Below are 27,595 nucleotides of genomic sequence, written 5' to 3'. Positions count from 1 at the left end.
CTGTCGACGTTGGATTTTCTTAACGAAAATTCCGCGTTATGAGTACCGAGCTTGCTGTTTAGACGAGACAACCTATTAATCATAAATTATGTTAGAGATAATAATAATAAAGACGACAATTTATATATCTTGACACCTAAAATGTTAGTTAATCTCCATTTTCGTTAAATACAGACTTTTAAATATTTATTAAGACACAAATGCAGCATTTTAACACTTAATTGTTTTAAATTCTCGAGAATTTTTTTAGTAAAAGTGTGTTTTTAAATCGGAATAACTTACATTTAAAATACTTCAGGTACACACATCTTTTATTCTCTATGTTATTTTGATCAGTTTTACAGATTTCTTGCCATTGTAATGGAAAAGTATAATCATTTAGATTCATGGTTCGTGAATTCAAATAACGTCAGCATTTTCACTTAAAACTACTAATTATCTTTCGATTATATTCGCATAAATTCAGCCGCTCTATTCAACAACGGAACCAAGAAAAGCTCGCACGTCGGTGACACGAAATCATCTCGAGCGGTAATAAAATATACTGCGAGGTCCGTTTGTCGTAACAGGGCGCGACGAGGCCGAAGGATATAAGTGCGGGATCCGATGGTCGAAATAAATGGAAATAAATAATCGAGGGCGGGTCAGCGAGAGTGAGAGCGCCGGGCGAGGTCCTTGAGGGTGGTATGGTGGAACGACGAGGCGGAGGTGGCGGAATCGAGGGAGGGAAATAGGGTTGTTTCGGTGGGCGTATAGGGTCAGTAACATCGCATCATGCATCACTGGAAGCGGATGGAGAGGAGCCGATGTCCGCTCGATATTTGCACCCTCTTGCCGCTGGTTGCCCCTGAGTACGGACGATATTTGTACGGGCGAATCTATTTTACTCTCCCTTCGCGCCGCAAAGTATATCCAGAGCTGCAAGTATAATTCGTATCTACGTGGAACGTATTTGTGTGTTAGACGGTTTCCCCTTTAGTTAATTCTACAAAGCCCTGTACTTTCACCCTAATCTCAAAATTGGTCAATGATGGCGATGATGATTAAATAGAATTAACATTAATCAACGTCCTATAAAATATATGGTACATTTTCAAGATATTGATATTATACGACCATTTCAAACTTGAACAAGTTTAAGAAAAAGAAGTTATATAAGATATTATCGATGATTATAAAAGTGTGCGGCTTTCTCTTGGTTCGATATTCTTTAGTATCTTTTTCTTAATCCTTTACAATACACACAATAATTTCCTTCACTGCATAATAATAATTATTACATAATAGTACACACAACGATTTCCTTACTTACATAATATTTGTTTTCTATATATATAAAACTCAGATATAATTCTCATTTGTAACGTCATGACTCAGTTGAATGGACGTTCCTTTTTACTTTAATAAGTATAAAGATTTACAATTGAGTTTTTACCTACAACCTACATAATTTCGAAACCGCGTGCTTTACTGAGTCTTGTTAACTCACATTAAAAGTCAGATTATAAACTTGTGTTATGTAATAACTTTGTCACCAAAGTAAGCCAGTATAGTGACGTCATTATCTGAGTATAAAATACGTAACTTTAGACTCATTGTCACTTGTGTGAAAATAGAAAGCAATTATTGAGTCGCTCCACAAGTTAATTTTCATCACTCTGACAAGTAAATATATGTATATACAAAAATTAAATGGTTCTTACTTTGCTTTTTTTAGAAAATATTTATAAAGTTGTGCATTAAAAAAAGGAAAGAATAGAGATCATTGCTTAATCAAGTGATTCCTGTATTTCAAAGAAAAAAATGCGCAAAACACGAATCAAAAACTTAAAGACTTTTATTTTTTATTAAATATAATAATTATGTAATTATTAACACTTCAGCATGGCACGTTTTATTCCTTCCTTTTTGGTGTTCCACTGAAGAAAATATGACAATAAAAAATCTTATTTAACTATTTATTTACCTTTATTTTATGAAAGCTTTCATTGTAATGGAAAAGTATAATCATTTAGATTCATGGTTCGTGAATTCAAATAACGTCAGCATTTTCACTTAAAACTACTAATTATCTTTCGATTATATTCGCATAAATTCAGCCGCTCTATTCAACAACGGAACCAAGAAAAGCTCGCACGTCGGTGACACGAAATCATCTCGAGCGGTAATAAAATATACTGCGAGGTCCGTTTGTCGTAACAGGGCGCGACGAGGCCGAAGGATATAAGTGCGGGATCCGATGGTCGAAATAAATGGAAATAAATAATCGAGGGCGGGTCAGCGAGAGTGAGAGCGCCGGGCGAGGTCCTTGAGGGTGGTATGGTGGAACGACGAGGCGGAGGTGGCGGAATCGAGGGAGGGAAATAGGGTTGTTTCGGTGGGCGTATAGGGTCAGTAACATCGCATCATGCATCACTGGAAGCGGATGGAGAGGAGCCGATGTCCGCTCGATATTTGCACCCTCTTGCCGCTGGTTGCCCCTGAGTACGGACGATATTTGTACGGGCGAATCTATTTTACTCTCCCTTCGCGCCGCAAAGTATATCCAGAGCTGCAAGTATAATTCGTATCTACGTGGAACGTATTTGTGTGTTAGACGGTTTCCCCTTTAGTTAATTCTACAAAGCCCTGTACTTTCACCCTAATCTCAAAATTGGTCAATGATGGCGATGATGATTAAATAGAATTAACATTAATCAACGTCCTATAAAATATATGGTACATTTTCAAGATATTGATATTATACGACCATTTCAAACTTGAACAAGTTTAAAAAAAAGAAGTTATATAAGATATTATCGATGATTATAAAAGTGTGCGGCTTTCTCTTGGTTCGATATTCTTTAGTATCTTTTTCTTAATCCTTTACAATACACACAATAATTTCCTTCACTGCATAATAATAATTATTACATAATAGTACACACAACGATTTCCTTACTTACATAATATTTGTTTTCTATATATATAAAACTCAGATATAATTCTCATTTGTAACGTCATGACTCAGTTGAATGGACGTTCCTTTTTACTTTAATAAGTATAAAGATTTACAATTGAGTTTTTACCTACAACCTACATAATTTCGAAACCGCGTGCTTTACTGAGTCTTGTTAACTCACATTAAAAGTCAGATTATAAACTTGTGTTATGTAATAACTTTGTCACCAAAGTAAGCCAGTATAGTGACGTCATTATCTGAGTATAAAATACGTAACTTTAGACTCATTGTCACTTGTGTGAAAATAGAAAGCAATTATTGAGTCGCTCCACAAGTTAATTTTCATCACTCTGACAAGTAAATATATGTATATACAAAAATTAAATGGTTCTTACTTTGCTTTTTTTAGAAAATATTTATAAAGTTGTGCATTAAAAAAAGGAAAGAATAGAGATCATTGCTTAATCAAGTGATTCCTGTATTTCAAAGAAAAAAATGCGCAAAACACGAATCAAAAACTTAAAGACTTTTATTTTTTATTAAATATAATAATTATGTAATTATTAACACTTCAGCATGGCACGTTTTATTCCTTCCTTTTTGGTGTTCCACTGAAGAAAATATGACAATAAAAAATCTTATTTAACTATTTATTTACCTTTATTTTATGAAAGCTTCCTGTCTATTATAATAACACCTCAATTATCCGACCGATACAATTTTATCTTAATTCGTTAAATGAAGAGCGCTCGGAGAGAAAAAGAAAAGTTAGAAAGGGAAGGAAGTGAAAAGGCGTCAGGGTTTTATCGTACGAGATATCATACGAGTATATCTCACTCAAACGCTTGCCATCATCATGGTACATTGCAACGAGCCACATTTCTTCTAGACCACCGGAGATGTGCAATATCTCTCTATGAAACGATCTTCGGACAAAGATCACGGCGGGGGTTAGCGGCGGGGCGGCTTTAATATTTCGCCAGGACAAAAGCGATGTCTCGATGAAGATCCTTCTTCCGTCTTTAGTCGATACGTCTTGTAGAATGGCGCGGCTCAAACCGCAGGTTACTGACTCCGCGGATATCTAATATCTCATCGTAATATAGATCATACCGGACCGACCAACCTGCCATTTACCGGCACGCAATCCTTTTAAAAGCGAACGTCATTATATCGCATAGGTAGCTCGGTCCTCGTACAGGATGTCTCGGGAGTCTCTTCGCTTCGTCAGCGTTGCAGTTTGGCGCATGCAAGAAGTCGAGTTGAGAAACATTGATAGCTGTCTCTCGTCACAAGTACACCGATATAATTACGAGGTTACAACGTCCGTTGTACCGCCTGAGAATCGTACATTAATTTTACGATAAACCCATTTTACGTTTCACGCTCATAAAGTAACATCGCTCGCCACTCGATCGTCATATTGTACATAGACGTCCTTGGTAACGTAATCGAATGCGTTTCGAACTGCGATGCGTTCTATAACGCGGATGCGGTACACGTAATGGCCGTCATTACGTACGCAGGAGCCGTAGCCCCGCGTGCGCACGTACACATACACACACACACACATACGTAATTCGCAATTCCGAGGGATCGCGGTAATCGAGTGATCACCTTGCGAGAAATATATCGGCCGGATTGCGGCTGGCGCGCCGCGTTACTGCGCGTATCGTGTGCGGCGTATGCACGCGGCCTTGCACACCCTCCGCGAGTGAGAGATGCCGCGACCCTGAACGTTATGAGTCGAATCCTTATTGTTCATGGCGCGGCGATGATCGGCGATCGCGAGCAACGACGGGACCGCGGGTGCCGTCACGGAACCATAGGCTTCGACATGCACGGGTGAGGCGCTCTTCGCGGAATTCGCTTCTGATCGCACGATCACGCACCCGTGCATCATCTCGATGTCTCTTTATCCTCTGCTCTCCAATTCGTCAGAATTATTGATCTCGCATCTTGGATATGTTGCTCGTGACTGGGAGCTGTCGTCGACGATGATTGTCAGCCATTCCCGAAGCGACACGTGTGTCGAGAATGACGGCATCGAGAATAATGAGATCAGGTGTATGAGCAATGAATCGCGGAAAAGGGGTTTTATGCTAATGGAAATTTAATGGGAAGATTATGAGAGAGAATTACGAGAGGTGCGTTTGCTATTCCTTCGAAACGTGACTGATGCTTGATTTAAGAATGATGTTTCAATCTTTCTTATTGAAAATATTCAAGTACTAAGGCTCTTAATGTTGGACACCTCGGTAATTATGCCTCAAATTATGGTTCTCTTGAATCTTTTAAGATTAAAATTTGCTCGAGAAATTGTTTCTAATTTCTCATTTTGAAAACATCCATACATAATGATTTTGCTGAAAGATCTAAAACTTTGCTGGATCTGAAAATAATTTTGTTGGACCATCAAAATAATTTAAAAATTGAAACTTAAAAATGATAAGCAATGTTATAGAAAATGTTGATATTCTAACAATTAATTCAATCTACTTTAATGAAAATATCCAGACATTAACACTCTTAATGCTGTCTCGGTAATTAATCCTCGAATTATGGTACTCGCTTGAATTTTTTAAAATTAAAATTTACTTGAAAAAGTGCCTCCAGACCTTATTACTGAATCAGAAAATAATTTTGCTGAACACTAAAAAAATGATAAGCAATGCTGTAGAAAAATTTTGATATTCTAACAATTTTAATTTTCAATAAAATTATTTTCAGATCAGTGTATGTATCCAACAAAATTTCAGATCTTTTGGCGAAATCGTTCTTTCGGTGTAAAGGAAAGCGTGAAACTTCGAAGATAATTTTATACGACTTAACTTTGTTGCACTATACCGTTTTACGATTGCGACGAATCGCACTGTGTAAAGTTGTACATAAAGCTGTATATAACGCGTCGCACATAATTGTTGCGGTCGTTTCGCAGCCAGAGATGGTCCATTCGCACGGAGAGTATGACTTTCGCTACTTTCCACGCTTGCTTATAGTACTCTTGGTCACGCGAGGGCGTATCTCTACGACGCAGCATTATCCGGAATATGTTTTAATACGACCGCGACGGATGAGTGTCGGCACATTGGCGACTCGTACTTTCGGAGAGACGGCAAAGAGATCGTGAGAGGAGTAGACTACGGTTCCCCTCGTTTTCAGCCAGTCGTAAAGCCCGGAACGCCCGGAATGGACCTTTTGTGGGGTCCAACGAGGGCACTCGAGCGTTGCGATGCTCCCGGACGAACGGACAAACGAACGGTTGAGAGCTACAAGCGGGCAAAGACACTCATAAGCGATATCTCGAATTTTTACGAGGCTTCTCTCGAAAATATTTCGACCGATTGTGCCGAGAGAGTGCTTTCACGATGTGTTATACGGACCATCTCGATCGCCACCTCCCGAGGGAGAAATCTCGAGATTCTTGCGCGACTTATTAATGCGTCACGCGATAGGGAGTTGACGCCTGCCTTTCCTTCTCTCTTTCCTTTGTCGTTACCTTTCCTCTCTGTCTCTCTTTTCCTGTTCCTTTTCCTCTCCCCGCCAGAATCCGTCTCAAGAACACGTAAAGAGGCTTTATCGGGTGTAAAATGGTGAGTGCGGTGACAAGCAGTGAGAGTCAAGAGGATCGTATATGACGAACGAGAGGATATCAACCGAAGGGAGGGAAGAAGAAGGGTTACACACGCGATCGATAAGTTTTGCTCCCGAGGCGCGCTTTCAAGGGTGGACGAACGGCGAAGAGTGAGGAGTGTTGCTGTTGGTTGCCTGATCCCCGTGAAACAGCCACGGAAATTTAGCGGACCGGTTTCTCGATGACTTGGACCTTAGGCTATTTTGCATTACGCGACGACAACGCGTTACATCTCGGCTGGATATCCCTCGACTTGACACGTTAAGTGCTGCTGACAATTTGTTAGCTTTGCGAACGGAGAATGCTAAAGGCCCCTCTCGGTACATTCGCCGAAGAGATAAAGGAATAACGGAACCAACCGAAATCTAATGATGCGGGAAATTTTTAAATTCCCTATCGACGAGTACCCGTAGTCTGGAGTTAATTGCGTGATAAAAGCGAGCAATTCGATGCCATTATGTTGAGCAATTAAGCTTTGCTACAAGTTCCTTTAAAAAAAAAAGTTGTGATATTAATTGTTTAATCCTCAAGAGACTGCGCACTAATTATATGGAAAATTTAGTCCCGGTGGAGTCGAGTTTGTTTTCGCCTATAATACAGGCTTATAATACAGTAAACATAAGATATTATAGACATAAAGTTTAATAATATAATAATCGAACGTCCTTGAAACTTTAAATGTTAATAACTTTTTAACTGAAGATGTACAAATGAAAAATCGATTTGTTTCGAAATGTGCAACCGAGAATCTAGTGATTAAGACTAATTAAGTCTATTTTATTCGTAGATGGGGAGCTAGTGTGGAATTAACCGCCCTATATTGTTTTTTTAAGCCTTTTTTACCTGAAGTGCGCAAAAGAAAATTTGAAATGTGCAAACGATCTACAATCGAATGAGCTGCAGAAGGTTAACTTTTTTAAAAATTAAGGAGCCAATTTCACACGAATCTGAATTATTTGTGTTTGTTCCAGATTTATTTCGTATCAATCTATCGAACACAGATTGACTGATGCCCATTGAGAAATTGCCTTTCAAGGGTTCCTCTAATCTCAGAGATTTACTTGGGTTTAATTTATATTCACAAGTCGTCGGAATTATTCTCACAAAATCGTCGGAATATATTCACAAAATTTCAAAATATATTTACGATTCGCTATGTATAAAAATTAATTTACTCCAAAAGAGTAAGATTTTATTCTTTCGGAGTGAAATTCGCTTTACAAAATTTAGAGAGTAGTGCGGGATTTTTTATAACAATAGTAAAACTATCTAACTAAATATGTAGAAATTCTGTATATGTAGAAATAAATTTTATACATCTGTTAACATTTAAATATTTATTCTATATGCTTTGTATTTTCTTAAGGAAAAGTGATACTATAAATACTTTGGCTCCATACGTCTCCATCGAAAACGAGAGTGTTAATCATTTCGCGATCGATAAACCGAACGTATCACCATCGATCATTGCGACGAAAATGATATGGTTAAATCATACCGGGCGAGAGCGGAATGGCACCGATTCGAATCGAGATTCATTCGATCGGCACGCCCAACCCTATATTCTAATAGCTCTTGCAAAACGAATGTGACGAGGACACGCAACGCGCTTTAAAATATACCGCGGTCCAAAACGCATTATTCACGCGCAGAAACGTGCGTATCACGGCCGCCTCGAGTAAGTCGTCGTGGCGCCGATTAATTTGCATCCGGCTGGTCTCGAGAAAAATAGAAAAATCTATTTCATAAATTCTCTGGATAGAAGATAACGATCCGAGACAAAATCAGGCGCAAAATCGGTCACGCTAATTACTCGCTCCATGACAGCTGACGTTATATGAGAACAGGACTCTCGCTGCGATGTAAGTCTCTTCCAGAATAGTCTAGACATTTATTAGAAATACATGGGGCATGTAGTTAAACGTAATCCGATATTTGTCTAATCATAGTATCGATCGACTGTAATCGACGAGTCTGATTTAAACGGGAATTACCGGTTGACCGTAATCTCCGCAGAAACCGGTTGTCTCAAGCGGCGCGAGTATCCCAGTGCGGCCGAGCGTGTCGACGGAACTTTCGGGATTGCTCGCCGAATTTCCGACCGGGAGTCGCGTTTATGCCAATCATCAGTGGCACGTTTATGCCACAGGGATCGAAACCGGTATATAATCGTGAGCTCAATTTTCGATGATAGGTCCGTTCGTTTTAGTTGCGCCTCCTCTATATTTTGTTCCCCTTTATAGTTCCTTCCAAGTACATCTGCGGATGTGGAAAATTATGTTTCACATCCGTTGTCATAAATAAGTATAGGTATAGATTACTTTAACGTTTGAATAACGATTAGCGACGTCTACTTGTCGTTTAATAAAGACTTATTAAAATTATGCTCCAACACTGTTAAATTTATAATGTAAAATTATCAGATTTGAGGAGTTATTTTTAATCACTTCTCTATAAGAGTTGCCATAGCTTTTTCTTAATATGTCGCAAATTTTATTAAAACGATGCAGTTAAGCAATTTAGAAAATGAATTAAAGTTTAAATTGGCGTTAATTGTATTTATTTAAATTTAGTTTATTGTTTACTAAGTGCATACATTAATATAGATATTGTTTACTTTATAACTAGGTAATTCATTCACAGAATTGGATTGATTTACATTTTGTCATGTAGAAATTAAAAATAATAAAGTGCTATTTAACTTAAGAAATTACCATTACTTCTTTGATATTGAAAGCAATTTCTTTGATACTTAATATTATCGTACAATCACACACACATTTAATACAATATTAATATTTCTTTTAATCTTTTCAGAAAAGCTGAAACAATGTCATATTTTGATGCAAAAATACATTGAAACAATAAATTATAAAAATTTTATTCAAGAAATGCTGTAAGATTTAAAAAATGAATGCCCCCTCCAAAAGTTAAACAATTAGAAACTAACAGCCTAGAAGCGCAATATAATCTCCAGATGATTAATAGTACTGTAATTTCAAATATTACGTAATAATATTGATCGTCTAGAGCCTAAAGGCCGTTTAACAGTGAAGCTGAGAATGAAAGTTGTGCTGATTATAACGAGAATTAATTGAAGCTGGTGGCACCCGCTCGTTAAGCATTAAGGCGGCAAAAAACGAGTCTCGCAGATTAGGGGGATCGCCTGAAAAATCTCAAGTGTCGAAAAGAATGCATCCGCGAAACGTCAGCGCATTAATCGTATGCTCAAATACGCGTTTCGCGTGACTCCCGGGATCCTTGGTGCGAGGAAAACGAGCATGCAAACGGTGAATGATATATGCACGGTCATAATTTTGTAATTTCGATTCGGGGGAACCACCCATCGTACCCGGAACTCTCCTGGCCGCCCCATCTTTTTACTCGCGCGAGTGAACATGGTGCACATAGGCGAAATATGTACTCCCAATTCCGTCACACGGCAGTTAGTCGATCGATCGATAGCTGATCACAAAACTTTTTACGAGGAAAAATGTTAAGGTTGCCTGCCGCGTGTAGAGTTGCGCATATGTACTTTAACGTAGTTTGTGTATAAAAAAAACGGAAGTAATCGGACGAATTAAAAAAAAAACTCTTATTTGGTCAAAGTTAGCACATTAAAAGCTTTGTAGAATTTATAAATTAATTTAAGAACTAATATTTAGAACACAAAAGAGCTTTTAGGTTGATCCATATATAGTTAGTTCTTATTTCAAGATAGTCTTAAGTAATGTTTTAAAAAAAAAAAAAGATATTAATACTGATTTATGGATGGTATTCATAGTCGGATCTTAAATTTAAGACCGTCTTAAGTACAGTCTTAAGCTGTCATAAACCAATCAGAAAACCGTATTAGCATCTTAAGACATTACTTAAGACGGTCTTAAAGTAAGGACGGACTATAAATCAGATTTTAATCACATACGGAAAAAATGGTCTTGCGGAAGTATTAAAAAATTTTAGTTAAACGTAAATTTTAAAATAATTTTGTTCGAAGCATCAAAATAAAAATAATTATACAAGATCACTCAAATTAATTGTTAGACTGTTAAAACTTTTGTACAGCATTATCATTAACGTTTAAGTACGAATTCCGGTTATCTCAACTAGAATTCTAATAAATTTAAATAGAAAATTCTGATTCGTCTATTTTCAATCAGAAATGTTTTCAATGCTCCTGTCATTTCATAGAGAAATTTCTGTAGTATAAATGTTGCCTTTCAGTTTACTTTGGTTTAATCTCTATATTGGAGTAAACATTTATTTATATCGTTTCTTCCAGTATGTTTATAATATTTTCTCTCGAAAGTAGATGCAATCAAAAAGTTGACAGCCGAGAATGAAAGGGAAGATTTGGAAGTGAAAACGGAAATTAATATCTTGCCACGCCACTGCTAACGGCGTGTTTACGCGGAGCGTTTAGCAGACGGCTGACCGTAAATCCGGTAGTTTAGAGCGACTTTGTAGCCTCCGGTGCACACCTAGGTTGGTTCCGCGTCTCATTAACGGGCAAATTGTTAATAGTCCGAGTTGAACGCCGCAGCAGGGACGATAATTTGAGCTGCTGCAACTCTCTCGTGCCGATAATTTGACTTTCATTAATTGTGCCCGGATATCCTGTTAAGAGAGCTATAACGTTTGTAGACTCCGGGGACATTATTGCTGGGGTCTAGTTACATGGCAATGGATATATAGTTCTTCGGTGGTTCTATCGCGATCTCGAAGAATGCAGGTACGAGGTAAAGCAATTCGCGCAATTGTAATCGGCGCGATTCACGCGGCTTATCAAATTGCTATAGAGGAAATCGATGTCCCTTTAATACTCTGTATATTTTACTCTATCAGATTACACCGACGATATTTAGGAATACTTTGGCGTTTAATATGGTTCCTATACCCGATAGCTACTTTCCTTATCGCACATGTAATCCTGCACATATTGGCTTTTACCGTACGCTGCTACTCTACGCTCGAACGTTTTCCTCTTGCGATCTCTTTCCAACATCAGTTCCATTTCATTCTTTACGCTATGTAGAATGCGATCGTAGCTCGACTATCAAAATTAATGTGCAAACATTAATCCGAAATTAACCGCCCACCCGCCATTTAGGCGATTACTTAATCGCCCGAGGACAATTTGTATACTTAATTACAATCGTCCGCAGAAATGACTTCGTTCCTAGACTCCGGCATGTTTTGCCTCGTACTTATTAGTCTGTAAATTATTGACGATTGCTGTCGAGCACGAAACGAGGCATTTCTGATTGTCGTGCAAACCGGGTGCGCCAATAATTTGGCTCTCGCTAATTATCCTGAATATTCCGCGAGATCGCAATGAGAACGCGGCAACTATCGAGACGAACGAGACGTTTCGCGAGTTCGTTAATTATTCCAGCGTTATCTGTGTGCCTCGTGTACGTGATAATTAAAAAGCGCGGCCGTGTATACAGTCGGTCAGAAGTAAATGTTGTTCTTGGTACGAGCGCGAGTTGCAATTAACATTCACAGCAACAGGCACGTAAATATGCGTAATAATTAAAAGCTGGGCTGCATAATGTCTCGCATAAAACTTATGGTTTTCATCCACCATTATTAACTATTTTAAATGTGTGCGTTGATCTGATCGGTGTAAGGTTGGCGTGAGTAAACTTAATAAAGCCGAAATTGATATGAAATTATCGCGCATGGAAAAAAAGGCCACTTGATTTGGTACAGTTCGATTTTTGAGTTTGCAATAAGTTACGCTAAATTGAAAGAACGCAAATGAGAAATTTTTTATCCGCATTTACGCCGAGCTTCTTTAATTTCAATCAAATAAATTTGATACGTAACTGATTACTTGAAAATATACAACTCGTTCCACTTATTCGAGAGAGGAACGATCACCTCTTTCATTTTATAAATTAATTCTTATTACTCTCTTTTAGAAGCCTTCTCCAAGATCGAAAGCAGAAGCATTTAAAAGCAATGTATCACGAAAAATAAAAAAGAATGAAAAACTGAAGTTGGAAAACAAATTTTTGAATTATTTCGCTTATTTTTTTGCTCTTCGGTTTGCTTGGATCATTTCTAAATCTTTAATTGATCAGTCAATGTAGACGCAATTCTGGATAAAGATCTTGTTTGCTGACCATTGCACGATGGACATCCGAGTAACCGCAAGTAGTCGCTGATGCTCGTTCGAGCGTTAGTATCTGCGGACACACTGGAGTTTCTAATATTACCGTCTCCGTGGTAAGGTCACGTACGCGTGCGACGAGTAGTACGAAAGGAACGGACGAATATAGCTGATTTCTTAGACCCAGATACGCGCATATGTTCGTATACGCGGTTCGCCGCTGGATATTTCTGGTTGGTGCGCGAAGGGTAGCATCCGGTGCATCTCTCGCATGCATTCGCAGGGGACGAGGGGGAAATACAATCGAGTATACTTGAACGGTTTTAATCTTTCGGTCGACTAGACACTTTTCAGAATTTAATTATCGTCGTTGTAAAGTTATTATTCGTTTGCTTCTATATTTAGGTACTTATTGGGATTTCGGCTGAATCCCGAAAGAAACTGGTAATTTAATTCTCCACTGATAAGAATTTTTATACTATCCAAATAAAAATTTTACATTGTCGAAAGATTAAAATTATAATTAAACGGAAAACAATATTTCTTGGGCAATGCGGAAAAATTATAATCGCATATAGTATTCAATTATGTAAAAATATAAATTATTTAACTAGTTGAGAAAATATTTAATTTTTTTCTTGAATTACATTTTGATTATTAAAAAAAACTATAATAAAATATATTTATAATAATTAAATGATCTCTTCTTTTCATTTCACAAAGTTAATTCAATACGGATGGCGAAATTGTTTTACATATAATTTAGTTAGCAAATATATTTCATCTTTATTTCATTATCAGATAAAATTAGCAAAGTTAAAAGCAGGTACATGAAAACACCTTTTAATTAGGTGCTACTTGGGAATTAATGTACTCGAAACCGAATTCGCCCGTTTCTGCACGCACGGCGTCAGTCATTCCGTTCAAATATCTTTTAATACGCAGCCGCTATGTTAAGAACGAAGGGATTAATTAATACGCGGGAAGCAGCGCTTACATATTAAGCCGTGCTCGTTGCAGGCGGTTAATAATTACCAGACGGCTTTTGAAAGCCGCGTTAAAAAAAAATGAACGACTTGCGGGCCGCAACAGTCGCACGCCGAAATTTCGCGAAAAAAAGCAAAGGGACGAAGGTAAACGAGAGAGAATCAAAGGATAACGCATGCGCAACCTTTGACGAGCAAAGTATTTTTAGAAATGGACCCTCAAACGCGAGCGCGACGTCACGACGAATGCATTCGCGCGGAATCGCGCCTATAGGAGCACGGCTACCGAAAAGGGTTTAATTGCTGCCCTAAAGTGGCAAGGGAAGAGAGGAGGGAGTTGCGCTCGTTACTTTTGATTTTGCGAAACTGCAGCCGGTAATTACGGAACTGCAGCTCCACGTAGACTCGCTCCCTCCCGATGGCGTTTGTGAAAGGAGGAACGACGAGGAGAGGCGAGGGAACGAGGGGTGTACAGGGCGCATAAAAGTAGTTGGTCGAAGGAGTTTTACGAGCAAACTTGCCTCGTCTCTCTTCTCTCGTGCTCGGGATGATGACTGGTAATCGAGTAACTATGCGACATTCTCATCGTATGAATAGCGTAGCTCTCGCTTTCGCCGTTTACGGCAAATTTGCACGCGGCTCGCTTTTGATGGACGCGTCTGCACTTTTGAGAATTGCGCAGAGTGGAAAAAAAGCGCATAGGGTGAATAATGGAGAACGATTATTCGCATTGAACGACGACAGAAGAAGAGAGTCGTTATCCAATTTACTCTGAATGATTCGCCGTGTTTTGTCAAAGATGATTTCTGCACATTTTATATACATTTGGATAAAAAAGATAGTTGATCCAGATGGACTCTCTCTCTCTCTCTCTCTCTCTCTCTCTCTCTCTCTCTCTCTCTCTCTCTCTCTCTCCATTCTCTTTACGTGATTCATCCGAAGCGATCGGCGTGAACCGTGTAAATTCATCTTTACCCGCTAGAATCTGGGATCGTTCGCCGAGTGGACGCGCGCCGCTCGTCGACGCTCGATATTTTAAAAATTTTCCGGACGGTTAAGTCACGTGTGCTCCGAAGCGCGAGTTCCGATATCGGGCCGGCTACGATCTGCCGGAGCATACCGGCAGCCTATCGGTTGGAGGGAAATTTACCGGAAACGATTCGACTAAAGTCTCACCCAAACTCGCGCGCACGGACATTTCGCACCGTCACTGCTCGCACGTTAATTTGCCTCTCGTCTTCGTCGTGAGAAACGATATCTTTATTCATTCAAACGCATCAAAGATTCCGTAGTAAATGTAGAAATTTTAAAATTTAAACATGCAAGTGGTATCGCTTTACATTTTTTTAAATATAGTAATAATAATTTTATTAATAATAATTTTATTAATGTAGAACAATAATAAAACAATACGTAATAGATAAAGAAGCACAATCAAAAGGTGAGATGCCAGTAAAAATACTGCCTCTATAGAAATCTAAACCCAAAAAATATTAGAAAAGATGAACGAAAAACGTACTTCACGCAATAGATCGCAATAACCAATTAAAAATATGAGTGAATAAAGAATTAGAAATAAATAATATGTCAAGTCTTTTCTGTAAAATCTACATTAATTTTATTAATTATCATATTGCATAGAGTGTTCGACAAGGCAACGTTAGATAAGTCTTTTCTTGAGTTAAATAACATTTAAGTTATTTTTGACTTCCACGTGTGTCAATTCGATTAATTTCTGTGGGGTTGAATTATTTCAAAATAAACAACATCCATATTAAGACATGCACTTAGTGTACAATAATAAACTAAATTTGAGTCAAACTTAATAGTTACATTATCTCGAGTTAAATTATTCAATTCTATATCATTTTAGTTAAATCAACTGCATATTAAATAGAAACATTGACGACTTGTATGAAAAGTTAAATAAAAATAACTCTTTTGGATTAAAAAAATAACTCAAGTTGAATATAATTTTACATTATAAATTTACAGTGTAGATTCTAAAATAGAAAAGAATATTAAATAAAATATGTGTTTTATGATAAAAGTTTTTTTTTAATACTGTTATTTTATTCGCAAATTTAACTTTTGACGTCAAAATTCCAGGGTTATATGTTTATTCAACACGATACGAATTGCAAGATTGTACCTCGCGCGAAAACAAATCACCCGTAACGAAAACCCCGAAAGTCAAGCGTGAAAATCTCCATCACGGCGCCGCGTTTGCGTTAACGAAAACGAATGACGGTAATAAGGCGCGCCGTTTTCCAAGCCTGCCTTGTCGTGCCATGCGTCATACAATTTATAGCGAGAAAGGGGACCACGTCGAAAAGGCGAGATTTTAAATAAACCACTATCGGTGCACGCGATGTTACCACGGATAAACAGTTTCACGAAATTACTGTAACTTGATTTATTTTTAAAAGCCGGAGACTTTTTCTTCATTATGACATGACATTGTAAATAATAATTGAACTGTACTGCTGGAAACATAAAACGAAACCGCACCGAGTTACGCTATTGGAATCGATGGTACGAATTACGAGCGCGAGGCTTGCTTGGTAAACGAAATGAAGAAGAACGTCTTATTCGGCGAAAACGAACGGAAGGAAGGAAAGAAGAAAGGTTAAGACCTTATCGAAAATCCCGCGAGAACGTCCCCTGCGAGGGTAGCTAAAGAGGCGGAAGGGTGAGGAGGAAATGGTAGCAAAGAGGTTTATACGTAATCCCGATAGAAACTACCAAGGAAGCGGAGATAATAGATAATCCTCAGGAGGAATTATCTACTAACCTGCGGTCAGACTATCAGACGCATTTGTTAACAGATGGCAAATTCATAGGGAAGAAAAATGTGGAAAGCAAATATCCAGAAAATTCGGTGTACACTTTGATCATTGCTGCGATAAAAGTATTTTTAAGATTTTTTTAAGTGTTCCACGAAAATTCAAAAAGACCTGTGAATTCGAGAGAGAGAAAGAGTACCGAGATTTATGACAGTACTACCGTAATACCATCGCTCAAACACGATAAATGGCATTGTAAAATAGATACTGGATAGTCGCCGAGGAATTATCCGCTTTCGGATACCGCCGGGCAGTAATCCATCAAAGAAGACTCGTAAAAAGCACTCGCTTTGCCAGTCTCAGATAAGGACTGCTGCGAGAAACGATGCTTTCGCTTCGTCGTAATGCACGTTAATAATGCAGCGTGGCCTTGGAGCCGTGCAGGGTGGGAGACCTTTACGCAGCGACATAATCGGGTAAATAATTCATCCATCGAATCCCCGGGTGTCCCTCTAGTGTCCTGTCGCGTGGGAGCGACGCCACTTGGGCTTGCCAAATCCACAATCGACAACGAAAACGAAAGTGGGTGCAGCAGGCACGAAGGGTGCATGAGCGTCGGAAAGCCGTGATACGAGGGGTATTCGCGAGAGCAAACTATATACGAGGGAGGAGAAAAAGTTAATCTTCTCGTGCATGTCGTTGAAATTAAATGCGGTGAGATAAACGATCGAATTAGCACGCGGCCAATCATCAATTCGGAGTGACTGTCAATAAAAATAAAATAAATAAAAACTATCATGGAAAAAGAACGGTTTTTCTGAACTATCTAAAAATTTAACTAGATACAGACCTAGAAATAATTTAGTTAGATTATCAAGATAATTATGAAAAATGTTTAAACTAAAATGTCAAAATTTCTTACATCACGCTTGAGTTTTCCTTACAATTATTTTGATAAGACAAAATTATTTTTAGATCTGTACTTACCTAAATTTTTAGATACTTCAGCAAAATCTTTTCTAATTTTGTAGAAAACTCAAGTATGGTAAGAGAGAACAATGCTGAAAAAAATTTGATATTCTCCAACTATAGAATTACAATATATTGTCAGTATTTATTAATACTGGCAGTATTATTGACCGTGTAGGATCACTTTAAGACTCTTCGAGTATATTTTAAAGTATGTCACTTGCATGATTATTATAAAACAATAAGCTCATCAACTTTAAAGAATTCAAAATGTCACGTTACTAAATTGCATTTCTGAGGGGACACAGGATCTATTTGTGGCATTTATGCGACAGTCAATTAGGCGAATTCATGTTTATTCCGATGGTAAAATTAATTAAACAACGAGCTACTATAATAGCGCAGTGCGGTCTAGAATTTACAACCTATTTGCATGTCCACGTCTGCACCGCGCAAGATATGTCGTTGCGCTTTACGCGGTCGTAAAATCAACCGTAATAACGTATCAATGTTTACGAGATGTCGCGCGTACATCGCTGATGATTAGTCAAAACGTAATTCCCGCGGGGAGAATGTCCATCAGAAAAATTCGCCATCGCTCGGCGGTGCGGAGGTCCCTTTTATAAACGGAAGCCCCGCGGAATGCCGTAATTGAAAAACTTCTAATGGAAGAATGCCTCGCATAATTACCGCCATTACGGAAAACGATTTAGTTCCGTCCGTATCGCAGTCACGGTATTCGCACGATGTGTCTCGAGGCCGTCCGGAGTAATATGGCTCTTCTCACGAAGCGATTGTACGAGCGTAGCGCGCGATTGTAAGGACATCGCTCGTATGAGCCCGCTCGACTGGCGGTCGAGCAAGGAGAAGGATAATTCGCGACATTCTCGCGCGGCTCTCGTACTTGAAATTCCGTGTGGCAGATCGTCAAGGGTAACGTATAATGCCATTAAAATCGATCTCCATCGCTGGGAACGAACGAGGCTATTCGTGACGTCGCGCGCGTCTTGGTGTATGCATGTGAACATACAGGACTCTTCATGCATAAACAATGTTCCTCTGATTGAAGAAATATAGGTATACATTAATAAATGTAATTAAGAAATTTTTAAGAAACCAATATGAGAAAAAAAGGGAGAGTTACTTTTTCTTGGCGACAATTTTATATATAATAATTTTATTTTTATTCTTAATTTTCAATATTTGACAATACCTATTAAATATATATATAATTAATAGATATTTTTAGAATATTTAAAAAATAAACTTCAAGTTAATTAAAGTGTATAAGGGCAATATTTGCACGTAGTTTAAAACGTCCTGTATAGCCGCCGGGTCGTAAGTAGCTAATCACCACGTTACCATTTATGGAACTATCGCGCGAAAAAATCGGACGATGTCCCGCAGTGTTCGCGGTCAAGCCATGTCCCGGCAACGATATGCAGGCGCGATAAGTTACTACCGCATTATGCAAACTGCATCCGGCAGCCGAGTGCATCCGTGAATTTTCATCGCACCGCGTGGCGCAGACGCGCCGCGGAAAAGCAACGGCAGAAATACATCGGCGACGGTGGGTACAAGGGAGGAAGTACCCGGCGGGCATAAGAAAAATAAATGCCGAAGTCGTCGACAAATAACCGAGGCCGCGTTTCCCCTCGTAAATTCACTGGGCGTGCTGCGAGAAGTATCTACCGTTACCCTTTCGCGAATTCGACGTTTTAAAATTCTTCGGTACACTGCCCGAAAATGTTTCGAAATGAAACAATCTATATATCCTGAATTTGATTAAACTCTATCTTCTTAAAATAGCGTATACAATGAGATCTTAAAGCATAAAAATTTAAGCTTAAGTCTTAAGCCGTAAGAAATTGACCAATCATAAGTGATTATTCTCCTCATATTCGACTATGGCCAATTATTTGTGACTTAAGATCTAAAACTTGTATTTTACGCCTTAAAATCTCATCGTAAACGCCGCTTAAGACACTTTTTCGTTATCTGATTAATTTGTGGTTTAGACTTTATCTCATTTTACTTGATGATAATGCAAAATTGTGATTTTCTAGTTATGATTGATCATTAAACTGATTAAACTAATCGTTTTGTAGTAACTTTAAAAGTTATCACTACAAAATCATTTAGTTTAGTAATTACAGATAGAAAATACAATTTTTACATTATCATCAAGTTAAATCTAATCTCAAATCAACTAGCAAATGAAAAACCGAACCTAATAAATGTAATTAAACTTTATCTCCCTCAAAGATTTAAGGTTAGATTTAATATATGTTTCGATAGATAAATGTAATATTTAATATATATCGATTAATAAAGATTTATGGAAGGAAAACATTAATGAAAAAAAATACTGTAGAAAGTTTTAATATTCTGGCAACCTCATAAGGGAAAAAATAACGTATTATAACAGCATTATCTTGATTAAAAATAATTAGTTTTCAATTTCAACAATATTAATAAAACAAATAAAATTTTAATAAAGAGCGTAACATATTTATGTTTCATTAATAGTATTGTTGAATCAAAATTATTCTCAATTATTACAAAATAATGCTGTTAATATAACATCATTTTTTACAATGTAGTTTAACCACTTCATAATTATTTCGATGACAAAACAAAATTATGTTTAGAGCCGCAGCTAGTTAAATTTGTTATATCTTCAATACAAAAACCGCATTCTCCGTGTAACAAAAAAAATTTTTCTTTATAAAGATTATTAAATATTAATTAAAATTTTGTACATACAATCAAATTATTCCGAATGGACTTGAAGAATTTCGTCAGAAGTAATGCGACAGTATACGTTCATGGATCTATATGGATATGTTCGTACACCTTTGCCCGAAGTGTTTTGGGGCAGGTCGCGGTGCGAGCACTTATCCGATGTACGGCAAAAATAGCGGTACCGCGTGTAAGTGAACCAGCCCGTAATTACGGGCCCAGTTTCGTCCATGTAACCAGCGCCTTGCGGCTCGTACTGGTAATCGATGTGCCGCGCGTCCACTGCGAGTTTAATCTGTCGAATCTGGCGCCGTTCACCGCGATCTACCTTTCTGTCTTCGAGAAGTACAGGATGTTCTGGAATTATCTTGTCAGACTCTTTCAGTTATAAAGTGTTTCGGATGTAGCTTATTTCAGATTCTATCAACCTAAAAAGAATGTAAAATAATTACATAAATAATATATGTAAATATTACACAATTTATAAAGTACATTTTTACAAAAATTATTATTTTTAACTTTAACTGTGTATAATAAATATCTTATTATATATTATTATATAAATAGAAAATTACAATATAATTTCTAGTAAATGTGTACACATTTTTGTAATGTTGGATAACAAAATAGTAATATATCACACTTACATTATATTTGCATTTTTGTATTCCGTGCATGTATCAATAATTTAAAACTGATAGATATGTAATTTGATTGGTGAACTAATATATAAATATTTCTATAAACTTAACTTCCATTATAAATTGACTTTACGATTATGTATACATACCCTTTTAATAACGAGTCCTAAAATGAGCCACTATATATTGTACATAGAAATTTTTGTAAATTGTGTCTGATTATCGAGAAAATTAATATGTTTAATGCATTAACATGTTTTTATTTGTGTATTCAACGATCAAAAACATAACTGTATTAATTTTTTAGATTATCTCGTCGATCCACTTCCTGTACGTGATGAACGCGTAGGTTCGCTGAGAAGGCAGCCTTCTTGGCGAAGCAACATCGTAAGAATTTCCGTAATTCCTTAATTTATGTATGCATTCTCGATACGCGTGGCCGTGCAACAGCCGAGGGGTTAACAAGGATCATTCCGCTGGCATGTGGCGCGCACACACGCGCGAATTTCTACGTCCCTTATACGTAAAATCCGATTCGCCATTATCCTCGATCGTTTTCGCGCATCGGCTTTTTCACACCGGCACGGCATGAAGATCGCTTTGCCTCGTATTTCGCGTCATATCGCGATCGCGCGAGACACTTACTACCGCACGCCGAACGGCCGACATCACTTTTATCGAGCAATCAACGTCGGCACGATCATTCCTGCCTCAAGGCGAGGAGAGGAGAACGAATACGCGTCATAAAAATTCGTCGCTTGTTCGAAAGACGCCAAGATCGTGAATTGTCATGGCACGAGTGAGTAAATACTCGGAATGGACCCCGCAGAATGTCGTAACGCGACAGCGACTGCGTCCGACCTTTATCGATGAAGTCGGTTATTGAAAATAAACGACGTTTACGGCCGTCGACTTACGATTATCGAGTGGTATCCTTAGCATAATGGCTTCGTTCTTTCTCGCGTATTCTTTCTTCACGAGAGAAAATATTTTTTTCACAAAAATGTCAGTACAAGATATCATTGTTAATCCGTGATTTGTACGCGTAAATCAAAATAAATTAAGTAAAATATAAATAAATGTTTTAAAGATTTAAACACGCGATTCGCAGTAATCTTGTGTGCGTGTGTGTGTGCTTACTTTTTTCAAGTTCCTTTCCACGTGTTCTCTTTCCGAGGAAAAGCATTATTTTTTCATAAAAATATTAATTCAAGATATTACTAATCTGCGATTTGAATGTAAATAAAAATTAATGCTTTAAAGAATTATAAAAACATTATTTTCACAAAAATATGAAAATGCAAAATATTCCATTATTAATCTACGATTTGTATACGAATGAAAATAATTTTTTTCCAAGTTGTTTTCTGCGAGGTCTTTTGACAAAGAAAAAAGGATTATTTTTATACAGATATCAAGACATTACATTCGCGATTTGTTATACTGAAATAAAAATAAATGTCCTAAAGAATTAAATATAAATCTCAGTAATTTTATTACATTTTTCAAGTTTCTTTTCACCTTCTTATTCTGTTCATCTTTCAACGTTCTGATTCTCTACGTTTACAAGCACATTATGTTGACATAATCCGATTGGTATACTGACACGCAAAGTGTGACATTAAGGATTATGCATTTACATATAAAGTATGTCGTTGTCACAATAAATTACGTTTCTATTTTAGCTCAACGTTCTCATTAATTCTCATAAAGTTATTCAAATCAATCATTACATTTATTACATTTTTACTAATTATAATAAGACATAAAGAGGATTTAAATTACTCGCTTATTGGTACGGCGCGATACAAATACAAAATGTTCTTTTTAATATTGTATTTTCGATCGCGTCGAATAATATTCACGACGGAAATTGAAAATCTCACCGATTGCAGGCTTATCGAAATTGCGCAGGCTTTAATCCCGGGCTCGAAATAAGCCGCAATTTCGCGAGCGTCGAAAACTCACGAGGAAGTCGGACGGTCGTTTCTTCTTGCGGGCAGTTTCGGCGCGAATGCGGACGCATCCGCGAAGGGTCTCGCGCAAAAGAGAAGCAGAAGAAAGAGAAAAACAGAAAGGGAGGTAGAGAGGGAAGATGAAAGAAAGAAAGCGGAAGAGAGAGGTGCGCGTGTATGCCCACGTACCTCTCTTCGGTTGAAGTTTGAGTCACGTCGCTTTTTATCGCGCCGGAATGAATCACCGTGCACGCGAGCGGCCAAAGTACCCGGTAGCCGTGCCGAGACACCATCATATTATTTTTACGGCCCCGAAACGTCTGCCGGCATTATCATAATCTCCCCCGGGCGCGGCCGAGCTCGTTCCTCGGCTCCATCGGCGGCCTCCACCTCTTCGTTCTCTTCACCATCCACGTCGTCGTCGTCGTCGTCGTTGTTGCCTGCTTTCCTCGCTACTACCATACAGTGTCGTTGCACTCTTTCTCCTCGTTCAGTCGTTCACTGTCCGTCTCTTTTCTGCCTGTTCCTCGTGCTACTATATCGCTTCCCCACCCTTATCTTCACGAAGAGGCTCGAAGTGAACGCCCTTTGAATACGAGGCCGCTATTCGGCGATTTAGAAATCTCCCCGACGAGAAGGTAGACGTCCCAGCTTTCGATTCGACGTCTTGCGATGGATTCATGATTACTCTCATGACTTTAAATAGTTAAAGTCGAAAAAAACAGATGAATAGATTGTGTATGTGTAATAGAGTAGATAAAATAAGAGATCTTTAAATAAGATCTCACTAATGAATACTTATTAACGATGGTTGTTATGCACTTAAATTCATAATATCAGATTATACTCAAAATATAAGTTATTTCGAAGGAGTAATCACTCTATCTGAAATACTGTCCCACAGAGATTAAATGATTTCATTTAATTTTATATCATTTTATTTGATAACAAATAATTTTCCTCACTATATATATGCGATCATTTGGTAAAATAAAAAATTTTATCTAATATTACACAATTATTTCTTGTAATTATATATATCGGATTATGTATCGGAATTTCATATAAATTTTATAATGATTTCAGGGACTCCGTCCCACGATTACATTAAGTGATTACCCCCCTCGAGTTATTTTTGATCATTTCTATAGGCTCCTTCATTGTTCTTCAATGGGTGCTTTCCATTTAATTACACAAGTCGTCACAAGCGTCGTTCTATCTTTCAGCTTTCTTAATATTCAGAGAGTGACAAAGATCATCAGATGGAAAACAACCAATATGTCGTTAATTTAATACTATACAATAAAAGTAGGTACTATAAGTGATTATTATTGATCCGTTTCTATATTTTTTAAAATTAATATTATATTTCTTATACAAAAACTAGGATTCTAAAAATTTTTTAGTTTTTAATGTTCTTTATCTTGATGAAATGTTACATTTTCATCCTTTTTTTATGGTAATTTATTCACTTGCTCCTTTTAGTAAGTAAGAAATACTGGTACTTCTAGTGTTAATTAAAACAATGGAATTATGCAATTTAACTCAAGAAATGTATTAAATTTGACTCACAAATGTAGTTTATATTATTTACTAGTGCATATATTATTATAGATGTCGTTTACTTTGAAATGAAGCAGTTTAATCACAGAAATGGATTGATTTACATTTTAATACACACAAATGTTAAAAATAATAAAATATCATTTAACTCAAAGAATTGAGTTATATCATTGCTCTTTTGATTTGTAACAGTGTGTAGTTCAATGGTTATACTTCAAATTATTTCAGAATAATATCTAACGAAAATATTGTTCACATAATTGGCTAATTTGCATAAATCATTCGTGAAAAAAAGTCGAATTCCATCTAATTTTTTAACGTATTTGTGAAAACATAAAATGTACGATTTATCTTGTTCTCTTTTTTCACGACTCACTTAAGATAATTGTCAAAAGCGAAAGGTGCAAAACTTTAGATATCGTGACGAATTAAAGAGTACCGTCAGCGTGCATTATATCGGAGCGCGAAAGAATCAGGACGAAAAGCAGCCGTGGCGTAAAGCGGCGCGCGATCGAACAGCCATCGTGACGGATGTAAATAATATTTTTACGAGCGGACCGCGGTGCACCGCGCCGCCACGGCTTTCTGCTTTCTGCTCCTTTGCTGCGAGAAAGAATGAGTTTTTTTCGGTCAGTGACGCCTGTCTCGAAGTCCCCTTCGAACAACGGCGCGCCGACGACGGCACGGTGCATTCGCCCAGGGTACCAGGAACTCTGCGGTGTTCCGCTTGCGGTCGTCCCGGATAGGCCGCAACGATCGGGCGCGAGCGAGCGGCCTCGTCGTCGAGACCGTATAGCGCGGTATATGCGTGCGTGTATCTCGACCGCACAAAAAGGATCTCTTTCCTCGCATTTATAGCCCCGGCGAGCTCTTTTCCCGCATTTGACACGCCGTTTCGTGTCGCGGCCCGCGCGGCCAGAAAAGATTTACCGACACCGGCGCGCACGGACCGTCGCGTCGTTCTAACACCAGAAAGCGTAGCGGTCGTATGCCACGTGCACATCGGTGAGCGATGAGTTCTGGTGCCCTATAAAACGCGGAGAGAATAATGCCGAATCTTGTTCACAATAAGAGCAGGCGAGCATAGATTTTTGCATAACGCACAAGAAAATCAACAGAGCAAAGGAATTAATGAAAAGGAAGAAAGTAACGAACATTCGATTGATTCACTTTTTTATTGTCACATTATCTAATTTAAAGAAAACCACTTTTTTCAAATTGCTCTTTTTGCTATCTAAATGACATACTACTTAATTTTTAGTGTCTTTCATCGAATTAATGTGGTCCAGGAAATTATGCAATCTTATTTTTATTAAAATTTATAGTTCTTCTATTTTTATAGTTTCCCTTGTATTAGATGTATTTACATTTTTCAAACTTTTATGCTGTCTGAGATATGATACATTAACTTTATTGAATTTTATTTAAATGGAGTACAGTGGAGTAATTTGGATAAATTAACAAAAATTTTGAAATTATGTAAAAGATTGAGGTCGCATAATGTAATTAATCAAATATATAGAACACTATTGATGCAATATTATTGTATATGGTTACGTTTAGCACAGAAAGAAGTTTTGCAACTGTTGTAAGATTCTTTAAACGCAGCCTATGTTTTTGGTATGTTTTATATATTTAATAAAATACACTATGCGATCTCAATCTCTAATACAATTTCAAAATTTTTGTTAACTTCCAAAAATTACCCCGTTGTCAGCTGTATTCTATAGGCAATTATTTTCTTTATAAAAAAAACCGAGAAACCATATGGCAGATTTTACGTGTGAATTTTTCCAATGACTTTTTCTATCCTTGGAAAAAAAACTGAAAAAGTGCGCGAAAAATTGAAAAAATTCGGTTTTTTTCCGATTCTTTGAAATTATAATGCGTTATAAGTTATCTAAAATTTTGTGCTCTCGTCCTAACAAGATGTCATCATAATAATTTTGAAACGTATTTGGCAGAGAGTATAGTAAATGCATATCTAAGTAGCATGTATATTGATTTTACGAGAACTTTAGAAATATAAAACGGAAAGATATAAAAATACTCGCATCCCTTTTTCAGATATTAATTTAAATTCTATTTAAATTATATTGATGATGTACTTTAGGTTTATTATGTGCATTTTAATTTTATTTGAAAAATAATTTATTCATTACTGTGTATAAGTTTCTTGAATCGTAGTTCACAACTCGTCACTTCTCATTCGTCGATGTTCACACGGTCTACCTGCCAGTTTCAAACTGCGATTTTAAGGATTCTCCGTCGTCTGAGATTGCGTGACGCGCGACGGACACTCATAAAACGCTAAACGGATAGATAGGTGTTTTATTATGATTCGGCAAAGAACCGGAAGAGCCAGTTGATTTAGTAATATATGTTTTATATGTACGTTTATACTCTCTGCGATACGAAGTCTGCTATTTCAAAAATGAAATTTAATTTGAAACTTGCAAAGAATTCTAGGGTCTTGCAATAAAAGCGTGAATAACAAGACATAAAATGAATATGATAATTAAAAAGACATATCAAAGTGGATAGTTTAGTATCTTGAGATTTACTCTTATAAATTATCAAGCAGATAAAGTGAAATAATATATTGACTAAGAGATTCACCTATAATAAGACAACTAGTTTATACAGTTTTCTATATTTTTCACAAACAGATTTATATGAAAAAAAATGAGACTTTATCAGAATCATAATCAAGTTGTAAAGATCAAGCGTATCTCAATAAATGGACACAAGCAGACTTCACAAGTTCAATAATTATATTAATACGTAAAATAAGATCATAAATCAAATGTCCGTTAATTTCAAAATTTTATTAACATCTAAAAAATTATAATATTGAGAAATATCTGCAACTACACTCTAAATTTCTTGGAAACTCCAAGAGAATGAAAATAAAACCACTTTTAAAAAAGAGTAATAATTTTTATTCTTTCTTTCTGTATTGCATTTTCACTCTCTTAGAGTGAGATTTCACTCCAAGAAGTTTAGATGTAGCAACGATATATTCGTATATTAAACGACGATGTAATCAGTTGCCATTAGAGACTCTTCCAAAATAAATCTATATATGTACCTTATACTCTATTTATAGACTTAAAGTCTATGAATAAATATAAGTTAATATTCACAGAAAAAATTAAGCTAGATATAATGCTATTACTCTGCGATTTATATAAAATAGAATCGATATGTATGAACTATTATACTCATACATATAATTATATTTATTATATATATATATA

This window comes from Cyphomyrmex costatus, unplaced genomic scaffold (assembly GCF_001594065.2).
Source record: "Cyphomyrmex costatus isolate MS0001 unplaced genomic scaffold, Ccosl1.0 scaffold241, whole genome shotgun sequence".
NCBI classification, from domain to species: domain Eukaryota; kingdom Metazoa; phylum Arthropoda; class Insecta; order Hymenoptera; family Formicidae; genus Cyphomyrmex; species Cyphomyrmex costatus.
This window is presented reverse-complemented; position numbering follows the sequence as displayed.